The following is a 12,107-nucleotide window of genomic DNA, read 5'->3' as shown; positions in this document are numbered from 1 at the left end:
TCATAATTGTAAAATGAATGCCTCCAAGATACTTCTTGTTCAGAATATTAAATATTATCTAGCTTATTTTCCAAAAATCTTAGATATTCTAAGAGCAAATATTTTAAATCAATTTGTCCTTTTGTCCCAGACATTATTATATTTTCAGACAATACTATTTTTTGAAATTCCAGCAAACATTTTTTAGAATTCATTCATATTTCATATTTTATTGTTTTAATCTCCTATGCGCTTTGATAGAAGGTTTACAAATATAGGCTTCTAAGAAGTTATGATAAACATATTTGAACTTATTATTAAAGCAGATAAGCGTGAAAGTAAAACAATTTTTGGAATAATGTACTTTTATAAGAAAAAAACTGATCAAATTGCTTTCCTCCTATGAATTTGTTTTTCAGATGTAAATGACAGTAAGAAAAACGACTGCTCATTGGCATAAAATTTTACAATGAAACACATTTGATATTTTCATTTCTGAATCAAAGAAAGCAAAGCTTTTATTCAAAAATCTCATAGAAAACATATTTAAAAAATACTTTAGTTACGAATGAAATAAATATAAATCTTGAAAGTTCGATTTTTAATAAAGAAATATTTCCCATTTTTCCATTAAACATTCTTGAGAAGGAATGAAGTTATTAGTAATCATTTCTGAAATTCCTAACCATTCAGTTTATTTCAAATTACATTAATGAATGTTTATTTCTTATGTTTATTTTGATAGGATTGTTTTCTGTTTACGGAAAATATTAATTTCGAATGTAAAGTACTTCAAATAACTATGTTATTAAATTAAGAAATATAATTTCAAAACATTAACGTAGTTAGAGAGTTTAGTATTAACATTTATAGCAGAATTAGAAAGAAAATACAATATGAAAATTAAAGATAAATCGAAATGTTTTCCACTGTTTTATATGTGTAAATATTTTTAAAAACTGCAGCCTAAGGCTTATCGAAGAATTCATTTACGAAAGTTATTAAAGCTTCGAATATAATATTATAAAAAATTTAAACGGAAAGAAATATACTTTGATGTTCAAAGCAGAAACATGATGAGAAATGTTAAGGTAAGATTCATGAACTAAATTTAATAAACAATGAAATCACTACAAAATGGAATAAAAAAAGCGTATTCATTCATATGTTAAATTCCAAAAATTTGATTACAACTCCTAAAAATTTACGAACTTCTTTGGCATGAAAATATAAATTATTATGAAAATTATACTGATTTTAAAGAAGTGTTTCCTGTTACAAAGTCGGTATTTCTATAATTTAGATGTTTAGCCTGAAAAAATAAATATTGTTTCAGTTTTAAATCAACGCTATACGAAGACCTGCTTTTAAATATTTCAAATATGAAAAAAAGTACCCTAGAATTTAGGATCAATAATGACCGTTATGTACAACTTTTTTGGATTAGGGCTTGGTAAGCGTATGATAACGTTAGCTTTTTGACCTAGCTGAAGGAAGCTTAAAATATAAGACTACTGGGCAAGACACAGAAAAGACAGAAAGTTTTCAACTATCAATTACCTGAATTAAAACAAAGTCTGTTTGAAGATGATGATGATTGTGGACCATGCTTACATGACGAGGATGGTACATTAACTTATATCCCATTTTTCAAATCCCTATGTCTCAGAAACGAGAGAGTATTTGGCAGTTTAACATGCACATTAACCTTTTTTTAAAGGCTGCAAATGTATAACATAACATAACGCCATCCTGTGCCCCCGGTACCTATAACACTAAGTTATCTAACCAGTTGGATGAGCACAAGATGGAAGGAAAAAAAAAAGAAAGAAAGAAAATGTTGGTAGAAAGAAAGAGACGACAGACCATCCAGGGTTCTCCAGAGAGAATCCCAACGGTGTCAAATCCTACACGACTGTATTTAATTTTTTGGTGACGTAATAACCGAATAGAGGGGACAAGGATACTTAAACAAATGGTCACTATGGGCTCAACTTACAGGGAAACGAGATTACTAACTGAAAAAACTGATAAATTACATTGAGAACATCTATATCATATGTATAAGCATATAAATTATCACTGAAAGGTCAGAAATCTGTAACGTCCTTCTGAGTCCTGTGGTTTTGATTTCCCTCGTCAGAACTGCACTTTTGAGGGACTTTTGAAGTTATAATTTCGGCTGATTTTGATAAGTGGCATTTTGGTCTCAGCTATTGTGTTGTCTTGAAGAGGTCTTGGTATTTATGAATATGGTTTACTATGGAGTGGATCTTGCCGCGTGAAAGGGTATTCGATGCAACTCTCCTGTACCATTCTTCCTCGAGACTTGTTTCTGGCTTCCTCATGTGCCATGAGAGAGTTAGTAGGCATTCGGTGGCATAGTGAATTGGGGATCCTATCTCCCCACAGCTACAATAAGGAGAGTTGGCCAGGTGGAATCTGTGTAGGTATGTCGTGAATGGGCCGTGTCCAGTGAAGAAAAGGACATCCGCTCTGTTCCAGTTGGTCGCGTAGAGAGAAACTTTCGGTATTATGTTGAATGTGGAGCGGCCTGTTTCGCCTTCTTCCCATTCCTTTTGCCATCTTGTCATCATATCGGTTTGGAGGATGTTCTTCAGATGACATCTTGGAAGCTTCATTACATTCCGATCTTGATTAGCATTAGCCGCTGTTTTGGCTAGTTTGTCCGCCGCTTCATTCCCTTCATAGCCTACATGTGCCTTGATCCATGAAATTTTAATGTGAGGATTTGCAAGAAGAAGGGTGAATGTATCTCTTGCTAATTGGCTATTAGATTTTGGTGAACTTGAGGCTTGTATACTTGCTTTATTGTCGACGTAAATTGTGATGGGATCTGATGTAGGAAGAGAGGTTGCGTATTTGACTGCTCTATTGAGTGCTAGTAATTCAGCTTGGAAGACCGTATTTTCTTTCAATAGGCTGGTTGACCACTGGTGTATAACCACTGCATCCTGCACAACACAAAATGCAGCCCCAACTCCTGCTGAGGTCTTTGATCCATCGGTATAGATCCCGAGTATTAAAATCTCTTTTTTTTACTAAATTCTCGACTAAACCATGATTCTATTCCGGCTAAAATAAGATTTGATGAGTCATATTTACACTTTCTATTTTTGATATTTTTAATTTGAAATTCCCACGGATGTGTTCTTGAGTGCTATGTTTTTTTATAAAGCCATCAATCATATGAACGAATATGTTGACACACTTTTAGCTGTTATCTATCCAAAGCATAAAGAAATAAATACTTATTTGAGATATTTATTTTTACACTTAATTACGTATATAATTTCTTTTTATTCTGCCTGTGTTTATTACCGATTTCTTGCTTGTGTGCTGCTGTTTACTACAAGAGCTGTTTGTTCAAGTGTTGTTTAAATCAATAAAATGGAAGATTGTTTGAGCTTTTGGAACTTAATAGACACAAAAGCATTCGAAACTCAATAAGTAACTGAAGAAATCTACCTGATTTAACAAACGATTTCATTTGGAAAAAATAGTATGTAACTTAATAGATTAATTATCAGCTAAAATACTTTCAATATTATAAAGTAGTATGATGAAAACATGAAGAAAATACTCTTTTTTCACTGCTTTTGTCTCTAATTGAATCATTTTAGAATATCATATTTGGAGTTTTAGAAAATACCTAAATAACTTCTTCTTTCATGGAATATTTTGAGATGAAAAAGAATTTGTGTTATATTTTAAAACTTAGAGAAGAATGCACAAATGTAATAAATTTCGTGAATGCTTCCTAAATTAAATCTTAGTTTATTTGTCAATATTTATTGCATCTTCTTCAACGTGATGTCCTTCTGTTACAATACACTTCTGGCAACATCAACATTTTTCGGACTCTCAGCTCATGAACACCTCTTCTGTGTTCTAAGTGAATTTTCTATTATTGCATCAGTGGATTACGCTGGCCACAAAAGGGCAATTTCAATTATGGAAATAAGAAAGAATTACACGATGTCATATTTTACGAACATAAAACTTCTGGAGTTGCATTTGCTGCATTAACTTGTAAAAAAAATCATGACTAATTACTTACAGAGGCTCTGTTACAAGACATACCATTGCGGTATAAAATCCATGAATTATTTCATCATAATTCAGGTTATTTACTAATACAACGTATAAATATGTAGTTAAGTGTTACGTGTTCAATAATATCTCTTGCTGTTAGATGTCAATCACTAATCATGGATTTTCTTACCTAACAGGCATATTGAGGATTAATTGAAGTGGTTGATCTACAAGAGTGTGAATCATGTAAGAAGAATTATCCACCTATTTTAAACGGTTTATATCCTTAAAATATATTTGTTTTTGATAAACATTAGTTTTTGAAAGCTTTTTGCTACAAAAAAGATGATTTTCGTGCTAAAAATTGAATTAAAAAGATACATTTTATTGTATCCTTTTTTGCTCGATCATTCGCTATTTTAGAAAATCGTTTAAGTAAAAATTCTTCTCCGATTTAAAAAAAAATTATTTTCAGACAATATTGACTGCTATCAGCTATTTAAATAAGTTATGAAAATATTTCCTAAATATTTGTAAAGGATTTATAATGTACGATATATAGATAAAGCATTCCCCGATACTTTTTAATTATAGATGTATTTGATTTATGAATGAAAACTGAAAACATTTCCAGTTCATAAACGTGGATATAAAATTAATAAAATTAGAAACTTGGGTGACCTATTTTAGATAGAAATTCATTCCATTCAGATTCATGTGATATATGCACCGGATTTATTGAGAATTTTGAGGAAATAGCAGGGGCATCAAGTCACAAAGCAATTCAGGAAAATTTCAATTGGATATTTGATGGCAGATCGAGCGAGATTTGTTATATTCCTATAAAATCATATTTTAGGCTTTGTTGTATTAAAAACATGACAAGGACTTGTAAAGATTGACTTAAATTCATAGAAAAAATGATTTCACGTAATCTTAGTTTAATCTTATGAGTTTTGAAAAATTAAGTTTACTCTTGCAATAATTAAAATGGAAAATCAAAGTCGCTTTTAAGAGATACCTTGGAACACAATGTTTCTTTATTAAAATCCTACTGCATGAACGTAAAATTCATTAAAGTAGAGCAGAATAGGCTCTATTCTGTTTAGTTAATAAATTTTAATTTTATTTCATTTGTACCAAAAAAAATTAACATTTTCATTCTATTCGCAACTGTTGGGATTCAAAATAAAAATTATGCAATTCTGAAATAACTATTAAATATTCATAAACGTGTAATGAATTGTATCCTTAATTAAATTCGTTGTAATAAATTTAGTAAAAATGTATAATTAAATGAAAACAATATTACTTTTAGTAATCAAATTTTGATGTTCGTGATCTTGAAAAGTGAAACTGAGCGTAATTAATTCATTTTCTACCATTCTCCGGCAGCAAAATAATTAAATTTTTTTACATTTTGAACTTTTATATACAAGTTCGGACAATTAAATTCTTAGAGGGGCAACAAACTGTATAACCGAATATAAATTAAAGGAATTTAGAGGATTTTTTAAATATATCCTCTGCAGAACACATAAGAATTTTAAGTGATTTCACTTAGGTTAAATATTTTACTTGGATAACTCGAATATCACAAGTTTTTTTTTTTTTAATTTTAAGGAACTCTGATCATTTAAACATTTATTACACTCCTTACCATGAATAGATTAATAATAATTTTGTCGTCTTGTTTATTAACTTAATCGATGCGGAAATCATAACTTTGAATACTAATACAGAATATCCATTACTTTAGGGGAGATATCTTTACATTCTATAATGAATTTTATCGATGCATTGATCAGTCCATTTTGGGAAAATGTCAGTTTTTTTAACAATAATGAAACAGTCACCCATTTTAGATTTTTAAAAAATGAAAGAAGTATAGAATTTTTAAAGAAAAAAACTGTTATTCAAGATGTAATGAGAAAAATTAGACTAATTTATTACTTTTCATTGATGTCTTGATTTTTTTTTTTTTTGAAAAAGATTTTCAGATGTTTTTATACTTAAAAAAACTTTATAAAATTACTATTTTTTCTGCCATTTATTTAATGTATGTCGATTTCGGCATGACATTATAGTCTTTTTCCAGATTCTGTTCATTTAAAGGTACAGTCCTGTATCTCTTAGGAAAAAATCTATTAAATTTGGCGAGGAATATTTTGAAACATATGGTTGCAATTTTTTAAATGCAATACTAAATTAACCTTAAAGGAATAGATTTTTTTAAATCAATTCTCGATTTCAGAACATTTATTTTTTGAAGGAATGGTCACTCGGCCATTCTGAAGAACCAAGAATATATATATTGGAAGCCTTTTACCAGTTCGATTGAAAGAAAAATTTGACATAGAACTACGATTGTAGTCACAAGATCATATAACAAATTTCATAAATTTAAGTTATTACATTCTTGAATTATCGCGTTTACAGCTTCTGAAAGTACAGACTGACAGACATTCAACCCCTTGACGCGACTTGGTTCCAATTTTAAGACAGATTTTCATTTTAGATTTAAAATTCTGCACCAGATTTTATCCATCTAGAATCTTTTTTGTAGTTATAGTATAAAATCATGTTCAGACAGCTGGGCAGACATATTTTCTGTGAATAAATTTCGTTACAAATATAAAAGAAATATACAGAAACAATATATCAAATTTCATCTGTCTCGCACAAAGCGTCTTTGAGTTATTCTGTTCACAGACAGGCGGATAGATAACATAATTCCAAAAGTATGTTTTTTCTGACTAAGATAAATCAAAACGTGGATATTTGTCAAAATCAGAAAGCTGAAATTTTTGACGATTTCAATACTTTCTCTTTGTATACTTCGTGTACGAGATAGTAAAAACTGCACTAAAATTAAATTAATGAAGTGAAAGAATTATTAAAGGACATTTCTATGTACCTCAAATTACTGGAAAGCTAATGTATACATTAATAAAGGCTATATAGATATTTATAAGCAAACGGTAATTAATATATTGGAAAGACATTAAAAATCTTTCAACATGTAGTTGTTACATATTAAGCTTCGTTTAAATATTTCTCAATTAAAAATGATTCACTGATGTTTTTGCTTAGTAAAATACTACTATTTTTAAGAGATAGCGAGCAATTCACTTTAGAAGCAGACAGAGGAAATTTTACCTTTGTAATATTTTCGATGAGGTTTGGGCTTTGGTGGCGGAGCAGAGAGAATGAAAAACTTCAATGTTGTAAAAGAGGAGGGTACACAGGGAGGGAGGGATAATTTTAATTTATTATCTATCATGATGGATGATAATTTTGATTTATGAATATAAACATTTTGCACATTTCGTGCCTAGAAAGTGGGTTACTATACCTATTTCTAATTTAACATTCATTTACTAAAAAAATTAAAAGAAGCGTGCTCTAAAATCGGATATAAATACTCATATTAAGCAAGGAAATATACTAATAGTATATGGGTGAATATGAAAGAAAACAAAAGAAATATAATTTGAGTTCAGTGGTTATAATTAACGGCTCGTTTATGGTGAGTACTTTCAACTTCCTAATTACGATTAAATATTAAGACATAGAATTTGGAACTTTCTTAATTGTCATTATCAGAGGTAAGGACCAAATTTTTTTATTTAACATTTTATCTAGAGGAATATATAAATATTAAACACAGACAATTTTCTAAAAAAAATTAGTTTTCAACTTTATTGTTTTGAAATATTTAGCTGTTAAGTTTCAAAATTAGCCGATATTGCCCGCATACATTCCTTTTAATTATTGCTTTAAAAAAAAGCTATCAACGAGCTTTTAACGGATTTTGAGTTTGATTGTAAGTAAAGTTATTTTATTCAGGCTCTATATTATTTTCTCATTACCTGCCGTGTGTACAAAACAAAAATTATGGAGACCATTTGATCAATTTGTTTAAAATTTCTCATTTGAAGTCTCATTTCGCTTAGGTAACATTCTGGAATGGAGTTCTGTAGCATGTTGTGAATCCAAGGTGGATTTGTAAATAATCGTCAATGTATCATGAGTCCACCTTGCATTATTTCATTTAAGGAAAAAGAAATAAACTGTAGTGTATTTGTACCAGAAAAAATACTGTACACCTTGACTTAGTAAGATAAGTAACTGGGTTTGGGTAGATTTGATTATTAAATATTTCATTTCCCCCCTCTTAACCAGGGTAAATTATAAGCAATGTTATAAATACTAGTTATCAAATCATTTTTCATTCTGTGTAAGTATCTATGCTTTTGAAGAATGACTAAATTTTGATTTAAACCTCTATTTTAATTTCAAAAGTAGATCGATAAAAATATTGCTGACTGAAAATGGAATTAGGCTTATCCTGTTTTTCAAAATTTTGTTTTATAATTTGACTTTTAATATTAAAAATAGAAATGCCTTTTATAAATGCAAAACTATGCAAGTTTACTTAATGTCTCTTTTTCGTATTTCAGGGAAATGGTTAATTGGAGGATATTTGTGCCAGTTACAAGCGTTCACCGAAATAACTTTGCGAAATACGTTCATTTGGTATCTAAGCTTTCTATGCATAGAAAGGTAAGTTTTAATTAAAATTTAATTAAATAAATTTACATTTTATGATTTAAATTGCTTTTTCGGATGTAAAAAAATATGCACGATCCCATGTATATATATATATATATATATATATATATATATATATATATATATATATATATATATATATTTGATTCTCATTCTTTGACTTTAACTTTCATGAGGGCTAACAGAAGTTGAGTTAAAAAAATCAGAAAATCCTGTATATCTTTCTTTTATTCTATATCTACTCTAACTTTTTACTTAATCATTTTACTCCCAAGTTTTTTTCAGTAGTCCCTTGTTTAATAAGTAGATTGCTAATGAAAGAAAATCAGAATAGTAATTCTACAGATGACTAAGAAAGACAACAGGCCTAATCTTTTAAGTACTTGAAAGAGCAGAAAACTTCTTTTTACTTTATCTTCTTTTTCAAAACGACTGATGTAAAAACGTTTTTTGATTTTATCTCTAAAAGCTAACATTTTTTTTTCAAAATTTAATTTAAGCACATTACTTATTTCTCAGTATTGCAGTTTTCGTTCAATTTTAAAAGAAGAGCGCTTCTATAAATTGGATGTACTAAAATCTATAGCCATTGCTAGAATTCAATACCAGAGAGAAGCACTAGAGGATTTCTAAAACCATATTATTGAAAAAAGATTATAGACACGAACCAAAGAACATAATTTAATATTCCATGTATTGAACTCAAAAACCAACAGCAATATTGAAAAATAAATAATTATTTTATTTAAATTTCAACAATAAAATAAACATTTGAATGAAATTGGAAGATTAATTCATCAAATGTTCCAATGTTTATGCGAATTATTTCTGTCGATATACTTATAGAATTGTAGAAATTTTATGTGGCATATAGACATAATGATCATCCTGCATTTCGGCAATTGTACGAAAATCTCTAGCATACAAATAAATTCGATATAGATTACACAACCAAATACTTAATCGAATTCATAGAAATTATTTTATAATTGGGTATAATTGCTTTATTTATTATGAAAGGAATTTCAGCATTTTCAGATAAATTCTTTCCTGATTTGATTTTTTTTTCTTGTAATTCACGAAAATTTTGAATGCGATAAGATTTATATGGTATTTTGATTTTCTTAGATTTTAAATCATATTATGATTTAATTTAATCCCATCATACAGCAAAAATAGCATACTTAAGGTATGCTTCGTCCCCGGAAGCATTTCAGATGTGGAGATGATATACTGTCGTATAAGTACGCAGGCTTATTTATTACGTCTCTGGTAACAATAATGGCGTGGGGTCGAGTTGCCTCTACTTCGATGACGGTAGTTAAGAGATACACATGAGCTCATCATTAAAATCACCTTGGTTGCTACGGTAGGGCAAGGATAGCTCATTTTGTCGTAAATTCAGGCAATTGCGAAATTTTCAGGAAAGAAATTTAAGATTTAATCAGAATAAAATATTAAAATGCGTATATGTTTGTGTTGCATTATGCGAGAGAATTGCTCAGATTCATTTAATTACTTATTATTTTCAAGCTTTTACAAATACCATGAGGTTGTTGATAAGTGAACAAATGTATGCCAACTTGGCTTCGCAGATGATAAATACTAGAAGCAACTCTCGTACATTTATATCACTATACTGTTCTGTTCCGATATTCGAGGACTTCATTAAATTACATAAAATGAGCGTGACTGATTCTAAAGCAGCTGCAATGATGAATATTTCTGGAATTTCATGTCACTTGTATTTCCAGGCAATTGCGCCAACCACAATAATTTCCATATCTTACTTAGCATGGAACCTATATACATTATTTATCATAAAATTTGTCAATGGTGGATCTCTGAAGACTGTATTTCTTTGCGGATAAGAATAAATTAAGGAATTAATGAAAGTCTTAGTTACCGTAGAATCTTAATGTTCTTTAGAAGTCTTTCTGGTCAAATTATTTGACTGTAGTTTTTAGAGTTTCTAAGAAATAAATATATTTTGAGGTATTGTGTATAAAATGAGTGAAAGTGCGTTTTACGTTCTTTTCTATAAATAATTATTTTCTGCAGGAATCTACATCTACGAATTTAACATGATAAAATATAATAAATGGGATAGTTATTACTTTTTAAAAATTTTTAATCTGTATAAGAAAGAACGTAGAGAACGTTTAATCTAAAAAAGAATGTCCAAATGATTTTTAAATATGTTGCTACTTTGATTTTGTTGCATATTTAAAATTAAAAAAAATCTAAAAATTTAATGACGAATTCAGACATGTTATTGTAAGTAAACTGTTGAAGTATTTAAAATAATGAATTGTTTCATTTTAATCAGAAATGATTAGTAAAATACCAAAAGGAAATTTTATTAATTTTATCAGTAAACTCTTAAAATTTTATACTTGAGATTATTTGATTTTTACATGAAAATAAGAACTTAATGAAATCTTTGAAACTTATATGAGAAAAGAATAATTACTCGGATAATAGAGAAATAATCAATGAAATGATAAATTGCGCAATAAAATGTGCCTATAATAAGCTTAAGGAGCGATTTCAAATTCAGTGGGTTCACGAATGATTCTTCATTCATTTCGTGTCAAATCAACTTTGAAATTTATTCACTTTCCTACATAATGTGCAATTCTATAACATAAGGCTTTTTTGTAATTATTCCTAAACATTTTCTTTAGTATTTGATATTATTTCACTGATAATTGTAAATAATTTCTAAATAATTTCTTTCGCATTATTAAACTATTTATTAAGATTAGTAAAGTCCTAAAAGGAAAAAATAATCTTGCAAGTTTATTTTTGCAATCTGTATATTTTACTGCCAAACCTGGCATCGGGTTCCTAATTTTTTTTTTCTAGTTCTAGAACTAAACACCCGGGGGGCATCCTCGAAAAGAGGATGAGATGCTTCCTGTATGGTGGTTGGATCTCGCCACCCTGGAGGGTACACAAAAAGTTGGGGGTTCAGGCTCCTCCCATCGATGATGGGACGCACTTCCTTCTTGAATGGTTGTACCGTGGCCGGTGATGGGCCCTTAGGACTCAACCACAGTTCTCGCCAGTGTTGCTGTTGCGTTGGTCCGGTCATTCAGTTTTCTTTATCCGTGTGCCTTCGGGCGGGTTGGAGAGTCAGTGATATGACTTAAGTTCTAGACCTGATAAAGTCCATTAAGTGTTTGTGCTTATTCATTCCAGCATTAATATTTAGATATAATTTTTTAGATATAAAATTTCAACGTTTGGATATGAATTAAAAAATATATACATGCATTATTAAATTAAAGGCTTTAAATTTCTATCCTTTATATTTTCATTTTGTTTCGCTAAAAGTAGTATACCATTTCTTATTGTTCCACTTAATATCGAAAAATAATTTTTTGCGAGTAAACTTTTTTTTAAATAAATAATATATTAGAAATCTAACAATGCTTTAAAAATATTCTTAATTTTCTCGATATAATTTTTTTGAAAATATAAAAATTGTTTCC

This window comes from Argiope bruennichi, chromosome X2, assembly GCF_947563725.1.
Source record: "Argiope bruennichi chromosome X2, qqArgBrue1.1, whole genome shotgun sequence".
Taxonomy (NCBI): Eukaryota; Metazoa; Arthropoda; class Arachnida; order Araneae; family Araneidae; genus Argiope; species Argiope bruennichi.
The sequence above is the reverse complement of the archived record's forward strand: the minus strand, read 5'-3'. Positions refer to the sequence as shown.